Consider the following 19,019-nt stretch of genomic DNA (forward strand, 5'->3'; position numbering starts at 1 on the left):
ACTGTCCAAAGTAGAAATCTAAGTATGGTGCAAACAATGTTAAGTCTGTCAAGAATATTCATTCGGTCAGTGTAAGAGAGAGCTGGATTGAGAGACAAGGCCATCCTGAGAGCTCTGCTCAGTCACTCTCACTGGTCATATAGTTTAGTGACTGTTTCATCATGAAAGGATATCTGGTTATTTAGATGTGGTAAGCATCTCACATCAAGGATCACTGTTTTCTGGTTCGAACAGCACTCCACAGTTCTGCTAACCAGCACCAGATGCACTTCCAGGCTCAACCAGTGACTCAAATTATGGGCCTTCTATCAACTGAATCCCAACCAGAGAGCACTGTTTGCTCTAAAAAAAAAAACACAACTGAGGTGGATTACCTGCTCCCACCCTGGAGTTTGAATTTGGAAGAACAGAAACAATCAAACCTCCAGCAAAGGAAACTAAACCACACAGGACACAGTTATAAACAAGACAAAGTGATGATGAAACCCCTAAGTTAAGGTAGCTCAATGGGCAAGGATAACATCCAGGGGACATATATGAACCATATTCATGTCAGGGCAGCGGTGAGGAAGGAAGAAGTAGAGAGGTGGCAGATATAAGAATCGATGGGGAAACAGCAAGAACTTTAGTGTAGATGATCTCTCTTAACTGTATCTGGACTTAGATGGTTGGTGTTATTTTCCAAACATTACTCAGCTAAGTAGTAAGGCAAGAGTAAGAACCCAAGCTCTGCCTAGCCACCAGAGTGGCTCCTAATTAGCACGATAGGAACTACTCTAACTAGGTGGTGAGCCACACCAGATCAACTCTACACAGCCGACTAATACATTTGAGTGAGATGATCACTTGGAAGTAGGTGACACTATAGTTTAACCACACTAAAATAAATTGGTCCCATTATAACCATGATTTCAAGATTATAAAACTAAATAAAGGAATGGATTCATATTTGTTCAGTAAAGATTGCATGATTGCGTATTTTATAGTGATCGATGTGCTAAATGTTAACATGATTAGGCTTGAGTTACATCATAAACAGGTTTCATTTGTGATTAATAGTGATTTACAAAATTGCAATACTATGGGATACAGTTCCTGATCACATCCACCACCCAAATTTTGGGAATCCACTAACCCAAAGAAAACTTCCTCATTTTCTTTACTGGAAAGTTAAGGGCCAGGTTTATAATACTCTGAAGTTTCATGTAATTGCCAGAAGAGGGAGCAGGAGATCACCCTTTACAGCAAATGATTTAAGCCTGTCACAATAGACTCTTTTTTTTTAAGGCTTCTGATACATTTATAAATTGACTATTGGGGGGGGGGGGGGGCGTGCAGTAGTGCAACGAGTTAAGTGCACATGGCATGAAGTGCAAGGACCAGAGTAAGGATCCCGGTTCAAGACCCAAGAGCCCCACCTACAGGGGGTCACTTCACAAGTAGTGAAGCAGGTTGGCAGGTGTTCTTCTCTCCCCCTCTGTCTTCCCTTCCTCTCTCAACTTCTCTAAAAAAATGGGGCAAATGGCCTGCAGAAGCAGTGGTTTTGTAGACCAGGCACCTAGCCACAGCAATAACCCTGGAGGCAAAAAAAAAAAAAAATGAATGTTGGGATTTTCAACAAATCATCTAAAAATAACCTGCTTTCGAACTGGCCAAGTCCAACCAACTCCCAGTTAAAGGCTTGAAATGGTAATTGGAATAGAAAAGAAAAAAAAAAAAAAAGACTCCCGGAGGCAGGGCTATGGAGCAGGAGCAGCTGTGTTTCTCTCCTCTCCTATCGCAGGTCAACTAGGAATACGAAAGGACATCACTTGGGTCCTCAACAAGGCAGGACTAGAATGAATTCAGGAACCCACCAAACTACCAGTGAGTGTGGCTAATGGACAGGGAGGAGCCTAAGGAGAGATTGAGCAGTTGGTAACAGTCCAGCAGTTTACCGGTTGAGGCACCACCTCAGTCAGTTTTACCAACAAAGACTGCTGAAGAGAGGAGGGGACTCCCCTAAGACTCACCAAATGCAACTGTGAGTCTCCACTGCTACTGCCCTCAGAGGCTGGAGCAACAAGGGGGAAGCCCAATGCTAACATCTGGGAACAAAGAACTGACCAGGAAACTCAGGAGAAGAGCTACACCTCAGGGGCTTAGCAGTGGGGCTGTATAGTGGAAGACTTTCCACATTGTTCTCCTGATAAGAACATTGAGAATAATTACCTCAGAACCTACAGATTATAAACAGGACTTATTTAGAAACTTACAGGGCCCAGCAGTGCTGCCTGGCTTGGCAGAGAAGCTAAATTGAGCCAGGAGTTTTGGATCCTTGGGGTGTGAGAGTCTCTTTGCATAATCATTGTACTATCTCTCCCCCACCCTGCTTTATCTCTTGGTAAGGAGTAAATGATTAAGCTAAGAAGCCTACTTATAGTTTAAAATCCCTGAGGCTCCCATAGCCTACAGGGAAGCAAAAGAACAAAGGAGGCTTTTAACAGCCTCTGTGCTCCAACTCAGGGATTGAAATAATACTGAAACAACTGTTAATTTCCACTGCTGTGAATTATTTGAGTACCTTATTTAAACACAAGTCAATCCAAGCAAGAGTGATCAGTAATTTGAAAAGTACTGAGAGAGGGTCCTCATAATATATGTATATTGGTTAAGCCAACAAGAAGAAATATTGGAGAAATGAACCAGGACAGGGGTCCAGCTAACATCCCCCCAAAGGTTGAACCACAAAATAGTGAGGTCAACATCAAAATGCTAGTTAAGGAAATAGTCACAGGTGTGAGTAAAGAGTTTGAAAGAATTGTCATCATAAATGCAGAAACAACAAATGAGACTCTGGAAGAAAGCACTAATTATGTCAAGGTTATTAGAGAGCTGAAAGCTGAAATAGCTGAGCTAAGCACACAACTAGCTGAACAAGCTAAAATAGTATGAGAACAGGGTAACAAAATAGACGCACTACAGAAAACAGTAGAGTTGAGAGAGAATAGAATAAATGAAGCTGAAGAAAAAACTGACAAGATTGAGGACTAGAGACAACTAAAAAAGAAGCAAGAGATCTCAAAAAGAGATTAAGAGATACTAAAAACAACAACAGAGACATATGGAATGACTTCAAAAGATATAATATATACATTATTGCTTACCAGAGGAAGAAAGAGAAGGAGGGGAACAAAGCATTCTTCAGGGCATAATAGATGAGAACTTCTCTAATCTAGACTATATAAAAGACATAAAGGTTCAAGAAGCCCAGAAGGTCCCAAACAGAATTAACCCAAACTTAAAGACACTAAGACACACATTAAGACTAGATGGAGACATAAAAACCTTCTCAGATAAGCAAAAGTTGAAAGAATCCACTGTCACCAAGCCTGCCCCTGAAAGAAGTTCTGAAAAGTCTCCTATAAATAGTCAGACCACCATAATTAGGCCATATATCAGAACACTCTAAAAATCTACAAGAATGCTGTTAAAATATCTTCAATTTATGATATCAATAAATGCCAGTGGCCTGAATTCACCTATTAAAAGGCACAGAGTAGGAAAATTGATCAGAAAACAAACCCAACAATATGCTGTCTACACGAAATCCACCTAACTCAACAAGACAAACACAAACTCAAAGTGAAAGGATGGAAAACTACCATACAAGCCAATAGCCCACAAGAAAGGGCATATCTGACATGACAGACTTTAAAATAAATAAAATTTAAAAAGATCACTCTGATACAAAAGCAGATAGGGACAAAACCAAAAAAGAAAACTACAGACCAATATCTCTGATGAACATAGATGCTAAAATATTGAATAAAATTATAGATACAGATACAACAGTATATTAAAAAGATTGTTAATAATGACCAAGTGGGGTTTATCGTAGGGATGCAAAGTTGGTTTAATATATATTAATCAATCAGTGTGATCCACCACATCAACAAAAGCAAGATCAAAAACCACATGGTCATATCAATAGATGCAAAGAAAGTCTTTGACAAAATACAACAACCCTTTATGATCAGAACACTACAAAAAATGGGAATACATGGAAAATTCCTGAAGATAGTGGAGTCTATATATAGCAAACCTACAGCCAACATCATACTCAGTGGTGAAAACCTGGAAGCATTTCCCCTCAGATCATTTACTAGATAGGGATGCCCACTATCACCATTACTATTCAACATAGTGTTGGAAGTTCTTACCATAGCCATCAGGCAGGTGCAAGGAATTAAAGGGATACACATTAGAAGAGAAGAAGTCAAACTCTTCCAATCTGCAGATGGCATGACAGTATACATATAGAAACCTAAAGATTCCAGTAAGAAGCTTTTGGAAATCATGAGGCAATACAGTAAGGTGTCAGGCTATAAAATTAACTTACCAACGTCAGTGGCATTCCTCTACCCAAACACTAAGTTAGAAGAAGATGACATCTAGCAATCAGTTCCTTTTACTATAGCAACAAAAAGAATAAAATATCTAGGCTAACCAAAGAAGTGAAAGACTTATATACTGAAAATTATGAGTCACTACTCAAGGAAATTGAAAAAGACACAAAGAAGTGGAAAGATATCCCATGTTCATGGGTTGGAAGACTTAACATCATCAAAATGAATATACTACCCAGAGCTATATACAAATTTAATGCAGTCCCCATCAAGACCCCAACCACATTTTTTTAGAATAGTACAAATGCTACAAATGTTTATCTGAAACCAGAAAAGACCTAGAATTGCCAAAACAATCGAGAAAAAAGAACAGAACTGGAGGCATCACACTCCCAGATCTCAAATTGTATTATAGGGCCATTGTAATCAAAAATGCTTGGTACTGGAACATGAATAGACACACTGACCACTGGAATAGAATTGAGAGCCCAGAAGTAAGTCCCCACACCTTATGGACATCTAATCTTTGACAAAGGTGCCCAGACAGTTAAATGGGAAAAGCAGAGTCTCTTCAACAAATGGTGTTGGGGAAAAAATGGGTTGAAACATGCAGAAGAATGAAACTGAACCACTATATTTCAACCAAACACAAAAGTAAATTCCAAGTGGATAGAGGACTTGGATGTTAGACCACAAACTATCAGATACTGAGGAAAATATTGGCAGAAGTCTTTTCCACATAAATTTTAAAGACATCTTCAATGAAAGGAATCCAATTACAAAGAAGCCTAAGGTAAGTATAAACTTATGGGACTACATCAAAAAAAAGCTACTGCACTGCAAAAGAAACCACTATCCAAACCAAGAGACCCCTCACAGAGCAGGAGAAGATCTTTACATGCCATACATCAGACAAGAGTTTAATAACCAAAATATATAAAGTGCTTGTCAAATTCAACAACAAGAAAACAAATGACCCCATCCAAAAGTGGGGAGAGGACATGGACAGAATATTCACCACAGAAGAGATCCAAAAGGCTGAGAAACATATAAAAATTGCTCCAAGTCTTTGATTGTCAAAGAAATGTAAATAAAGACAACAAACAATGAGACACCACTTCACTCCTGTGAGAATGCCATATATCAGAAAAGGTAGCAGAAACAAATGTTGGAGAGGTTGTGGGGTCAAAGGAACCCTCCTGCACTGCTGGTAGAGAACACTCTGGAGAACTCTCAGAAGGCTAGAAATGGACCTACCCTATGATCCTAAAATTCCCCTCCTGGGGATATATCCTATGGAACCCAACACAGCCATCCAAAAGGATCTGTGTATACCTATGTTCATAGAAGCACAATTTATAATAGCCAAAACCTGGAAGCAATCCAGATGTCCAACAACAGATGAATGGCTGAGCAAGTTGTGGTATATATACACAATGGAATACTACTCAGCTATTAAAAATGGTGACTTCACTGTTTTCAGTCCATCTTGGATGGAGCTTGAGGAAATCATGTTAAGTGAAGTAAGTCAGAAACAGAAGGATGAATATGGGATGATCTCACTCTAAGGCAGAAGTTGAAAAACAAGATTAGAAGAGGAATCACAAGTAGAACCTGAGCTGGAGTTCGTGTATTGCACCAAAGTAAAAGACACTGGTGTGGGTGGGGGGTAGAATATTGGTCCAAAAAGGATGACAGAGGACCTACTGGGGGTTGCGTTGTTATGTGGAAAACTGAGAAATGTTATACATGTACAAACTAATGTATTTACTGTTGAATGTAAAACATTAATCTCCCAATAAAGAAATTTTTAAAAGAAAAGAAAAATATCAAGAGGTTTTCTTTTGTTTTTTACTTATAAACATGCCACCTATACTTAAAAGGGAATTCAGATTAATAAATCTATTCTAATGTATTATTTATTTTCTAATAGCTCATTCTCATTATGTTTCACAGCTCAGCACTAAAACCAGAGGCAAATGACTTGTAAGACCAAGCAGACCCCTATTAAATGAAGCTTAAAGATGACTAAACTTGATATTTAGATCCAAGTGTATATTGGTATCTAACTGATCTCAGCAACACAGACATCTGGCAATACAAGCCAGAAAGTCAAGAATCAAGTGTTTTCAACACATTCTCAACATCAACTATAAATGCTGGGTCAGTATGGCTGACACTAAGCATCTGATAAGTGGAGGAAAATACCTGATTCACCCACAAATTGTTACTGCTCAGCTTTGCTTACAAACACTGCTGCAGCTGTATGGGTGATACTAATGTATCACCCATACAAGTATTCTCTAATACTCCTTATAGAATACTTGCTCATTTTCACCGAGTCCTGTTTAGCATGGAGTTAAAATTCTATGGAAATGGTTTTGAAAACAGAACTTTGCAATTTTTTTTTTTTTGCTAAGTTCTATATTTTAACTCAGCATAGAGTGACCATGTTCATCAGTGAATTTTCCTAGTGTACCTGTGTATGAAACTTCTCTTTGACTACTGTTTCCCCCAAATCAAAGGACTGGAAAACTGATTAGATGGGTTTCATGAGTCCTTTCTGCCAGGTGAATTGTTTCCTGTGCTGAGCAGCCTGGATAATGTAACTTTGGTGTCAGGTGAAAACTGTTTCCTGCGCTGAGCAGCTTGGATACAGTAACTTGAGTGTCCACTAGATGGGGCTTCAGCACCTTGTAACATTTCAAGAGCTCTGTGGTGAACAACTAATGCAGAGAATAATTCTATATTTGGAGAGTGGACTGGTTTTTGAGACTGCAGAAAACAGAAATCCAGATTGCTTAAGTACTTCACTCAAAGGCGTACACATGGGCAGCTGCACTGACATTCATAAAGCTCAGAGTTCCTGGTAATGGAATTAATTGGAATCCAATCAAATCAAAGCAGACAGGCACCAGCCCTGACAAATCTTTCCTTTTTACTTCCAAGAACAAACAAACCCCTTCCTCAGCAAACATCTGATGTTAGATAATTGAATAGCACTCCCCTTTTCCTTTTTGTCCTCTTGATGTGTGTCTTTTTCTTACTTTAATTTTACTAGTAATTTAACATTGATTTGCAAAATTATAAGAAAACAGGGCTGTAATTCTGCACCGTTCCTACCACCAAGAGGTCTATTTCCCTATTCCTTCCATTGGAAGCTACAGCACTCTCCCAAGGTTGCAGATATGGGTTAACTATTACTTCCACAGCTATCCATATATATTTTTTATATATTTGGCCATTTTTTCATGGTCCCTTCTGATCTTCCTTTCTAAGTTACACCTTCACTCATTACTCCTCCCAAATATCCCTCCTTTTTTCTCCTTCTCTCTCTAGATCCTGACAGAAGTTCAGAGCCCTTGACTCACCTTCACTTTGGTTACTTCTCCCCCACTCTTGCACTCCCATTTTTCTATAACGTTTGAATAAAATTTGATTTTATGTAGCTACATTTACATAACTAATCAGTTTTTTTATACTTCCTTTTGTGGTATTGTAAATATTCAGTCACAAATTCACTAAAAGAAGTGACTTCATTTTTAATGAGTGCATAAAAGACTTTACTTTCATCTGCCCAGCAACTTTTTTGGCTAATTATACTTATTCTAATTATTTTTAATTTTTTTTTATTTATGAAAAGGAAACATTGACAAAACCATAGGATAAGAGGGATACAACTTCACACAATTCCCACCACCAGAACTCTGACTTCCATCCCTCACCTGATAGCTTTCCTATTCTTTAGCCCTATGGGAGTATGGATCCAAGGTCATTATGGGGTGCAGAAGGTGGAAGGCAGTGACAGGTTGATCCATACTCTATGCCTGTCTTTCTCTTTCCCTAGTGGGAAAGGGTTCTGGGGAAGCAGAGCTCCAGGACACATTGGTAGGGCTGTCTGTCCAGGGAAGTTGGGTCAGCATAATTCTAGCATCTGGAACCTGGTGGCTGAAAATAGAGTTAATATACAAAGCCAAACAAATTGTTGACCAATCATGAACCTAATGCTGGAATAGTGCAGATGAAGAGTTGGGGGGCCCTCAGTTTGTAGGTAGCTAGTGGGCATATTTTAGTTATATTCCAAAGGGCCAGTGGCTATACTAGTGTTTTTATTTGTTTGTTTTTGTTTGTTTGGCCTGAGCCTGAAATCTGATATGCAGGTAGATCCTAATTATTGTCTGAGGAAGTGATGCCATGGCTGGCAGAAGCACCAGAAAGCTGGATCAGGGAAGAGAGTAGCTCCCAAATATGGAAAATGGGTACAAATATTGTTGACTGTAAACCCCATATATTTGATGTGATCTGGGGCCCATATTCAATTTGGGAGCCTATGTGATCTTTGTATCCATGTAGATTAGAGCTCACATTTTGTGGTGATAAGTAGGAACATTCCAAGCTGCCCCAATATAAGGACCCATTTTCCTCAGGTGTAGCATAGAGTATGTTGTCCATCCTCCCTTCAGAGGATGGAACATTCTCTACCATTGCTGATCCAAGTTGAGGGCAAGGTCCAATGGGGGCCCCACAAAGGGGTCTTTATTGTTGTTCCTGATATAGATGACCGGTAACAATGGAGAGAGGGATTTATTCGAGGTCTAGGCTCATCATGTCTGTTTGGGAATCTCAGGACTCCCCAATTAGGGCACCAGCTGATGGTGTGGCCTGATAGTGACTAAAGAGTCATCAATAAAGTATGCCAGTCTCTTGCCCTTATTTAGCTTTTGCAGACCTTGCTTTGATGAGGTTAGATCTGGAGTGAGTGAGAGAACTGTAATAGGAAGTACGTGACGAGGGTATCTAAGTCTAAGCAGACATTATTTCATTGTGAACTTTACACTGACTCACTACAAACTATAGTATATTTTTGCTTTCAGGTATATATTTTGCCCTAATTTGTGGATACATGTGAACATATGCTCTATCTTATGGGACCTGGTCTATATCTAGGTTTTGGTATTTTGTTAAGAAGTGAACCTCGTGGAATGGAATTTGAGAATACTATGAAAGGAAAGGTCTCACCCGAGTAATGAGGGTGAAGGGTTAACATTCCATGCCTGATGTCTTTGGACACAGTCTGAAGTGAAGCATGCTTAGGTGGTACTCCTTGCATTGATTAGGCTGGGATGGGCAGATGGAATATCATTTGGTATGAATAGAGAGAAGCATGCATAAAAGTGAGCCCCACCCTATTGGTTCCAGGACTGGGGGAAATATAGGCTCTAAAGAGGAAGCAGGAAGATCCTGCTGTCTTAGGGTTTAAGAAAACAATAAATAGTTATTACTATAATCACATTATTTGGCAATTGGGTTAACTTTGAAATATCCCTTTGTTAGGATTTGCTCTATCATATACAACATCACCATAATTTATGTCCTTTGACTTTATTTGCATATAGCTGTGCCACCAGTTGCTTCTGTTCTCCCTGGTCTAACCTTTTAAGAGAGTCAACATGTGAAAGACTCAGCCTATGTATTAAAAAGACTCAGTCTATGATACAAAAGGTTTGAGACGTTCAATCAATTTCCCCCTCATATAAATTAGTGATATATATTACTACAAATTGAGAGGAGTGTACATAAACACCATTCCCACCACCAAAAGACTGTGTCCCATCCTCGCCCCCCCACCCCCACTCACCCCATGAAGCTGAACATCCACATTCACCATCAACCCAGGGTTTTTACATTGGTGCCCTTCTCCAAATTCAGTTAAATCCTGCTTTGAGTTTCCCATTCTGTTCTTCTTTCTCAACTTCTGTTTATGAGTGGGATCATCTCATAGTCATCTTTATCTTTCTGACTTAGCTCACTTAACATAATTCCTTCTAGCTCCATCCAAGAAGGGTCAGAGAAGGTGGGTTCATCATTCTTAATAGCTGCATAGTATTCCATTTTGTATATATACCACAGCTTTCTCAATCACTCATCAGTTCTTGGGCACCTGGATTGCTTCCACATTTTAGCTATTATGAACATAGGTGTACACATTTCTTTTTGGTTGAGTATTATGGAGTCCTTGGGGTATATCCCTAGGAGGGGGATTACTGGGTCATATGGAAGGTCCATGTCTAGCCTTCTGAGAGTTCACCAGACTGCTGTCTACAGAGGCTGGACCAATTTACATTCCCACCAGCAGTGCAGAAGGGTTCCTCTGTCCCCACAGCCTCTCCAGCATTTGTTGCTGCTGTCCTTTTTGATGTATGCCATTCTAACATGGGTGAGGTGGTATCTCCATGTTGTCTTTATTTGCATTTCTCTGACAATCAGTGACCTGGAGCAATTTTTCATGTGTTTTTTATCCTTTTGGATCTCTTCTGTAGTGAATGTTCTGTTCATATCCTCTGCCCATTTTTGGATGGGGTTATTTGCTTTTTTGCAATAAGTTTGCTGAAATCTTTGTATATTTTGGTTGTTAGTCTCTTGTCTGATGTATGGCATGTGAAGATCTTCTCCCATTCTGTGAGGGTTTTCTTTGTTTGTGTGATAGTTTCTTTGGCTGTGCAGAAGCTTTTCAATTTGATGTAGTCCCATTGGTTTGTTTCTGCTTTAGTCTTCTTTGCAGGTGGGTTTGCTTCATCAAAGATGTCCTTGAGGTGTAGTTGGGAAAGTGTTCCACCAGTGTTTTCCTCTAGGTATTAGATAGTTTCTGGTCTAATATCCAGGTCCTTGATCCATTTGGAGTTGATTTTTGTTTCTGGTGAGATAAAGTGTTTCAATTTCATTCTTTTGCATGTTTCAATACAGTTTTCCCAGCACCATTTATTGAAGAAAGACTTCTCCATCCTTTTTAATACTTTGGGCCCCTTATCAAAGATTAGATGTCCATTCATCATGACCAAGTGGGATTCATCCCAGGAATGCAAGGCTGGTTCAACATCCATAAATCAATCAATGTCATTCATCACATCAATAAAAGCAAAGCCAAAAACCACATGATTATCTCAATAGATGCAGAGAAAGCCTTTGACAAAATACAACACCCATTCATGCTCAAAACTCTACAGAAAATGGGAATAGATGGGAAATTCCTCAAGATAGTGGAGTCTATATATAGCAAACCTACAGCCAACATCATACTCAATGGACAGAAGCTGAAAGCATTCCCCCTCAGATCGGGGACTAGACAGGGCTGTCCACTGTCACCGTTACTCTTCAACATAGTATTGGAAGTTCTTGCCATAGCAATCAGGCAAGAGAAAGAAATCAAAGGGATACAGATTGGAAGGGAAGAAGTCAAGCTCTCACTATTTGCAGATGATATGATAGTATACATAGAAAGACCTAAAGAATCCAGTAGAAAATTACTGGAAGTTGTTAGGCAATATAGCAAGGTATCAGGCTACAAAATCAATGTACAAAAATCAGTGGCATTTCTTTATGCAAACACTAAATCTGAAGAAGAAGACATCCAGAAATCACTCCCATTTACTGTTTCAGCAAAATCAATCAAATACCTAGGAATAAAGTTGACCAAAGAAGTGAAAGACTTGTATACTGAAAACTATGAGTTGCTACTCAAGGAGATAGAAACTGATACCAAGAAATGGAAAGATATCCCATGCTCATGGATTGGAAGAATAAATATCATCAAAATGAATATTCTCCCCAGAGCCATATACAAATTTAATGCAATACCCATCAAAGTTCCACCAGGCTTCTTTAAGAGAATAGAACAAATACTACAATCATTTATCTGGAACCTGAAAACACCTAGAATTGCCAAAATCATCTTAAGAAAAAGAAACAGAAATGGAGGCATCACACTCCCAGACCTTAAACTATATTATAAAGCCATCATCATCAAAACAGCATGGTACTGGAACAAAAATAGGCATACAGACCAGTGGAACAGAATTGAAAGCCCAGAAATAAATCCCAACACCTATGGGCATCTAATCTTTGATAAGGGGGCCCAAAGGATTAAATGGAAAAAGGAGGATCTCTTCAATAAATGGTGCTGGGAAAACTGGGTTGAAACATGCAGAAGAATGAAATTGAACCACTTTATCTCACCAGAAACAAAAATCAACTCCAAATGGATCAAAGACCTAGATGTCAGACCAGAAACAATCAAATACTTAGAGGAAAACATTGGTAAAACACTTTCCCACATACACCTCAAGGACATCTTTGATGAATCAAACCCAATTGCAAGGAAGACCAAAGCAGAAACAAACCAATGGGACTACATCAAATTGAAAAGCTTCTGCACATCCAAAGAAACTATTAAACAAACAGAGAGACCCCTCACAGAATGGGAGAAGATTTTCACATGCCAGACATCAGACAAGAAACTAATCACCAAAATATATAAAGAGCTCAGCAAACTTAACCGCAAAAAAGCAAATGACCCCATCCAAAAATGGGCAGAGGAAATGAACAAAACATTCACCACAGAGGAGATCCAAAAGGCTAACAAACATATGAAAAACTGCTCTAGGTCACTGATTATCAGAGAAATGCAGATCAAGACAACAATAAGATGCAACCTCACTCCTGTAAGAATGGCATACATCAAAAAGGACAGCAGCAACAAATGCTGGAGAGGATGTGGGGACAGAGGAACCCTTTTACATTGCTGGTGGGAATGTAAATTGGTACAGCCTCTGTGGAGAGCAGTCTGGAAAACTCTCAGAAGGCTAGACATGGACCTTCCATATGACCCAATAATTCCTCTCCTGGGGTTATACCCCAAGGACTCCATAACACCCAACCAAAAAGAGGTGTGTACTCCTATGTTCATAGCAGCACAATTCATAATAGCTAAAACCTGGAAGCAACCCAGGTGCCCAACAACAGATGAGTGGCTGAGAAAGCTGTGGTATATATACACAATGGAATACTATGCAGCTATCAAGAACAATGAACCCACCTTCTCTGACCCATCTTGGACAGAGCTAGAAGGAATTATGTTAAGTGAACTAAGTCAGAAAGATAAAGATGAGTATGGGATGATCCCACTCAACAAAAGCTGACTAAGAAGATCTGAAAGGGAAACTAAAAGCAGGACCTAATCAAATTACAGCAGGAACCTCACATCTTCACTATAGAGCCCCTACTTCCCCCAGTCCTGGAACCCTTGGATAGGGCCCACTTTCCCGTATGCATCTCCCAATCCAAACCAAATAACATTGCATCTGCCGATCACAACCTAACCAAAGCAACGACTGCTACCTCAACATGCTTCACCTCAGAATGTATCCAGAGACTTCACGTGTGGAATGACAACCCTTCAGCTTCATTACTCGGGTGAGACCTTTCCTTTAATAGTACACTCTAATTTCATCTCAGGTAGTTCACTTTCTAACAAAGTCCCATAACCTAGATATACACCAGTTTCTGTGAGAGAGAGCTTATGTGCACACGTATCCATAAACTACTGCAAAATATATACCTGAAAGCAGGACTACACTAGAGTTTACAGTGAGTACCTCCCTAACACTTCCTCTCCACTATTCCAAGCTTGGGATCCATGATTGCTCAACAAATTGTTTGGCTTCATATGTTAACTCTCTTTTCAATCACCAGGTTCCAGATGCCACCAGTATGCTGGCTAGGCTTCCCTGGATTGAAGACCCCACCAATGTGTCCTGGAGCTCAGCTTCCCCAGAGTCACACCCTACTAGGGAAAGAGAGAGGCAGACTGGGGGTATGGACCGACCAGTCAACGCCCATGTTCAGCGGGGAAGCAATTACAGAAGCCAGACCTTCTACCTTCTGCAACCCTCAACGACCCTGGGTCCATGCTCCCAGAGGGATAGATAATGGGAAAGCTATCAGGGGAGGGGGTGGGTTATGGGGATTGGGTGTTGGGAATTGTGTGGAGTTGTACCCCTCCTACCTTATGCTTTTGTTCACTAATCCTTTCTTAAATAAAAAATTAAAAAAAAAAAATTAGATGTCCATAGGTGTGGGGGTTTAGTTCTGGGCTTTCAGTTCACTCCACTGGTCTGTGTGCCTATCTTTGTTCCAGTACCAGGCTGTTTTGATGATGATGGCCTTATAATATAGTTTGAGATCTGGTAGTGTGATGCCCCCATTACTGTTTCTTTTCCTCAAGATTGTTTTGGCAATTCTAAGGGTTTTCTGGTTCCAGATAAATGAATATAGTTTTTGTTCTATTCTCTTAAAGAAGTTTGGTGGAACTTTGATGGGTATCGTGTTAAATTTGTATATGGACCTGGGGAGAATATTCATTTTGATGATATTTATTCTTCCAATCCATGAGCATGAGATGTTTTTCCATTTCTGTGGGATTACGTGAAAGCTTGGTAGAGCTTACGGAAAACTCCCTCCATCATTGGATGGAGGTCTGGAAAGAAACTGGGAAATACCCTTCCCAGAAAGAGGTCCCTCTTAAAAAAAAAAGTTCTTATCTACCATGTAAACTAAGAAAGAACTGGACTACTTATCTAGAAATGAGCAAAGATCGAAGCAATAAACCAGAAATCCCCTGTGAAAGAGAAACTGTCTTCATTTCCATTTGTTTGTTGCCTCCAGTCTGAGGCTCTCTTTTAATCTCTGAGTCACTGTCAGTCTGAACTTACAGTCCGTGGTCATAGCTGCAAACATTCTAGGCTGCACTCATTTCAGGACCAGTCTTCTTCAAGTGGCAGAATAGGCTGACCCAGCCTTCTTTGGAGAGTGGGGCATTCTCTACCATTTTTCTCTACTAAAAGCCCTGGAAAGGGTCACAAGAGGGCTTATGATGATGTTTCTGATGGAAGTGACCAGTGGTGGTACAAAGAGGGATCTGAGATCAGGTCCATGTTATCTATGAGGGAATCCAAGGATTTCCTGTCTAGGACCCCAGGTGGTGAGGTGGCCTGATAGTGACCAAAAAGATCATCACTAAGTGAGCTAGTCTCTTGCTCTTATCCATCTTTCGCAGCCCCTTCTGTACCTGAGGAGCTTAGACTTTCTCCCAGTTGTTAAACTGTTGAGTGTTCTTTGTTGTATCCAAACGAGTATTAAGTTTATGGGATCTGGTCTCAAGTTAGGAAGTAAATAGATCCAGGTTTCTAATGGGGTGAGACCTTATTTTGTCAAGACATTTTTCATCACTGAGATAAAGTCCATATGCAATGCTGTATCTTTCTAAGCAATTAATCAAAAGATATAAACCCTTCAAGAAAGTTTTAACAATATGCAATTTTAAGTATTTATCACAGATTTATTTCTTTGTTTCTTTCTTTCTTGTTTTTTTTTTTTTTTGTTTGTTTGTTTGTCTGTTTTTAACCAGAGCACTGCTCAGATCTGGCTTATGGTGGTGGAGAGGACTGAACCTGAGACTTTGGAGCCTCAGGCATGAGAGTCTCTTTGCATAACCATTGTGCTATCTACCCCTGCCCTATCACACATTTCTTAAGGCCTAGCATATAGCTACATCCAGATATTTCAATTAAAAAAAACTTACATGATATCATTGTAAAAGTAACTAGCACGCTGCATTCCTACATTAATTATTTCACAGCATGAAATGCCCTTTTGGCTGTTCCAATTTCTGGATTTTTTTTTTTATGAATGGAAAAACCCTAAAGTGACAGTTTAGATTTGAGCCTGGCAGCTATATTGTTTCTAATATTAGTGGCTGGCCCAGAATCATACCTCTAAATGTCTCCATAGTAATAAAAGCAGCTGTCCTGAAGTCCAAAACTCTTTCCAGTTAACAAGGTGCCATTTAATAAATTACCACAGGACACAAAGAAAGCTCTGTCTATGTGATACTCTAGGTAAACTGACATGAGCATCTGAGACATAAAACCTCATTTAAACTGTGACTTCCTTTTTTGTTTGCTTAATTTGTATTAGTGATTGAATAATGATTTACAATATTGTAAGATAACAGGGATACAATTCTATACAGTTCCCTCCCCCAGATTTCCATGTCCCATCCCCTTCACTGGAAAGTTTCTGATTTTTTATCCCTCTGGGAGTGACTTCCTTTTCTTTGGGATTTAGTTGGTGGGAGCAATCTCTGACCATGTGTGGTGTTGAGGACTAAACTAGGCCATCAGTTTCCACAGGACATGCTCTACCTGATGAGCCTATCCCTCATCTCATCAATCCTTCAAAAGTGTAAAAATTATTACTTTGGGCTTTATATCTGTATTCATATCTAGCTAACCTCTTAAAAGGCCTTAAAATACCAACAAGTTAAAAATCTAGTCATATTCTAAATTACATCATAGACATCAACTACTAGCAACAATGGAAAGTACAGGTGTTATACAGTTATGCAGTTTCACCAGGCATAGCATGGAACTTCAATAGACACACCAAACAGCACTCTTAATAGACATAACAAGAGAGAATATGACATATAATGCACTTTGATATAACATGATAACCCATGTGTTAGCCAAGAACATGTAGAGACCCTTTAATGAAACTACAATAGACACTTTATGACAAAATATCAACACGAAAGAGCTCAATTACATTTTTCCAGTTAAATTGGTATGTAGAAGCAATTATGCTGATTCCTGGAGTATAAAACCAAGATATGGCTAATAGTTCACCAAAGTTGCAGGCATGAATTTGAATTACATACACACACACACACACACACACACACACACACACTTGTGTATCTGAGCACAGCACTACTGATAAGAGCTTTGCTTAGTCATCCTTAAAGATTTTAAAAAATCAGCTTAGAAAATTCTGCATTATTCTCCCCACAAAACATGAGAGAATGAAATGCAGCCAAATGAGCAAGTTAATTCAGGTATTCCCTGGGGTGACTCAGCTGTATGCTTCTCAGTAAGTAGATGAAGGCTGTCTTGGTCACGTTTAAAAATTAAGAATTGAGTTGGGGTGTGGCACAACCTTTTGAGTGCATATATTTCCATGTGCAAGGAAAGACCCAGATTCAAGCCCCTGGTTCACACATGCAGAAGAAAATTTCCTCAAATGGTAGATAAAGCAGGGCTGTGTCTCTCTTTTTCTCTCCCTCTCCATTCTCAATTTCTCTCTATCCTATCAAATAAATGAAAGGAAAAAATAAGATTGGGGAAAAATCACCACAGGGAGCAATGGATTCATCATTTAGGCAGTGCCCCAGGGATAACCCAGATGGCAAAATATATAATAATAAATAAAACTAAAAGGGTCATGAAATCATTATAAATGGCGTGCTATTTTTCTAGCTATAGTTTTAAAACTGTCATAAGGGGAAAAAGACAACAAGAAGGTAAACTTGAGATTATCAGTGATTCATTCCCATTAACTGCTTTACTGAACATAATTAGGTTTTTTTTTTTCCACTCCTTAATTAATGAGCTCAGAACATTACCTGGGGCTGTGGATGGGGGAAGAGGGAGGGAAACTATGTGACTCAAATCAGCAATAGTCAAAAAACATGTTACACAGAATTTTCTTAATAAGGACAGTATCACAAAGCTTGATGTGCTTAGTGAACAGAATGAGGCCACTGTCATTCATGTTTTTCAAGTTGAAAACAGTGCAAACTGAATTGAAATGTTGGTCTGATTCTATTTCCTTAGAGCTTATTAAAATGCAAATCACTGGATATATTGACAAACATTGGGCTGTGGGTGGTGACCACGTGTTCCCCAGAGAAACAGGAATGAAACCCCAAGTCATCACCTGTGAAGAACTGGGACTCTAGAGATTTATGTGTGGGGAGAGTCCTGCTGTGATTCTTCAAACAGTGTCACAAAATATTTAGATGCTAGGGTTAATAGAATTCCATGGGACCCTTAGAATATACCTAAAATAGACTTCCTAGCTTTTTCCAAAATGGAGACCCCAAATCTTATCTGCTCTATTCTTACCCTTTAGGTTCCTGATTACTACAAAAATTGTTCTGCTTTATATCTTAATACTTTTCTGCCACCAAGTTGCAGATGCTACCATGACACCAACCTGACTTCCCTGCGCAGAAGACCTCACCAATTTGTCCTGGAACACCAACTTTCCAGAGCACTGTCCCACTAGGGAAAGATAGAAACAGGTCGGGAATATAGATTGACCTGATAATGCCCATGTCCAGAGGAGAAGCAATTACAGAAGCCAAACCTCCCACCTTCTGCTCCCCATAAAAATCTTTGGTCCATACTCCCAGAAGGATAAAGAATAGGGAAACTTCCAAGGGAGGGATGTGATATGGAACTTGTACCCCTCTTATTGATCATTATTAAATCACTAATAAAAAAAAAAACAGCATTCCATGTGTGAGAGTCTGGGTTTTATTTTACTTTTATCACTTTACTGGAGGATTAACTGCTTACAGTACAGTTGTTGACACTTGGGTATAATTCTCCATCTTGCCATGATCAGTCTCTACAAAATATCTGTGCTAAGGACCTGACCCACCATCCTACAGCAGGACCTGAAAGGACCCCTAATCCTATCCCTCTCCCTGTTCTCCTTCCCCAAAGTCCTTTGCTTTGGTTCAGAACACCCAACCAGTCTAAGTTTTACTTTATGTTTCCTCTTTCTGTTTTTGTTTCTTAAGTTCTACCCATGAGTGGGATGATCCCATATATATCTTCTTTCTAGCTTATTTCTCGTGATTCCTTCAAGCTCCATCCGAAATGAGGCAAAGAGATGACTTCAACATTATTAATAGCTGAGTAGTATTCCATTGTGTATATAGATCACAAT

The 19,019-nt window shown here is 39.4% G+C and overlaps 1 protein-coding gene across 2 annotated transcripts in view; it reads right to left on the reverse strand.

Annotated features, from left to right (window-relative positions):
• CCSER1 (coiled-coil serine rich protein 1) overlaps positions 1-19,019 on the reverse strand; it is a 615,589-nt gene that overhangs the window by 476,115 nt on the left and 120,455 nt on the right. The window lies entirely within an intron of this gene.

This window comes from Erinaceus europaeus, chromosome 3 (genome assembly GCF_950295315.1).
Source record: "Erinaceus europaeus chromosome 3, mEriEur2.1, whole genome shotgun sequence".
In the NCBI taxonomy this organism is placed as follows: Eukaryota; Metazoa; Chordata; class Mammalia; order Eulipotyphla; family Erinaceidae; genus Erinaceus; species Erinaceus europaeus.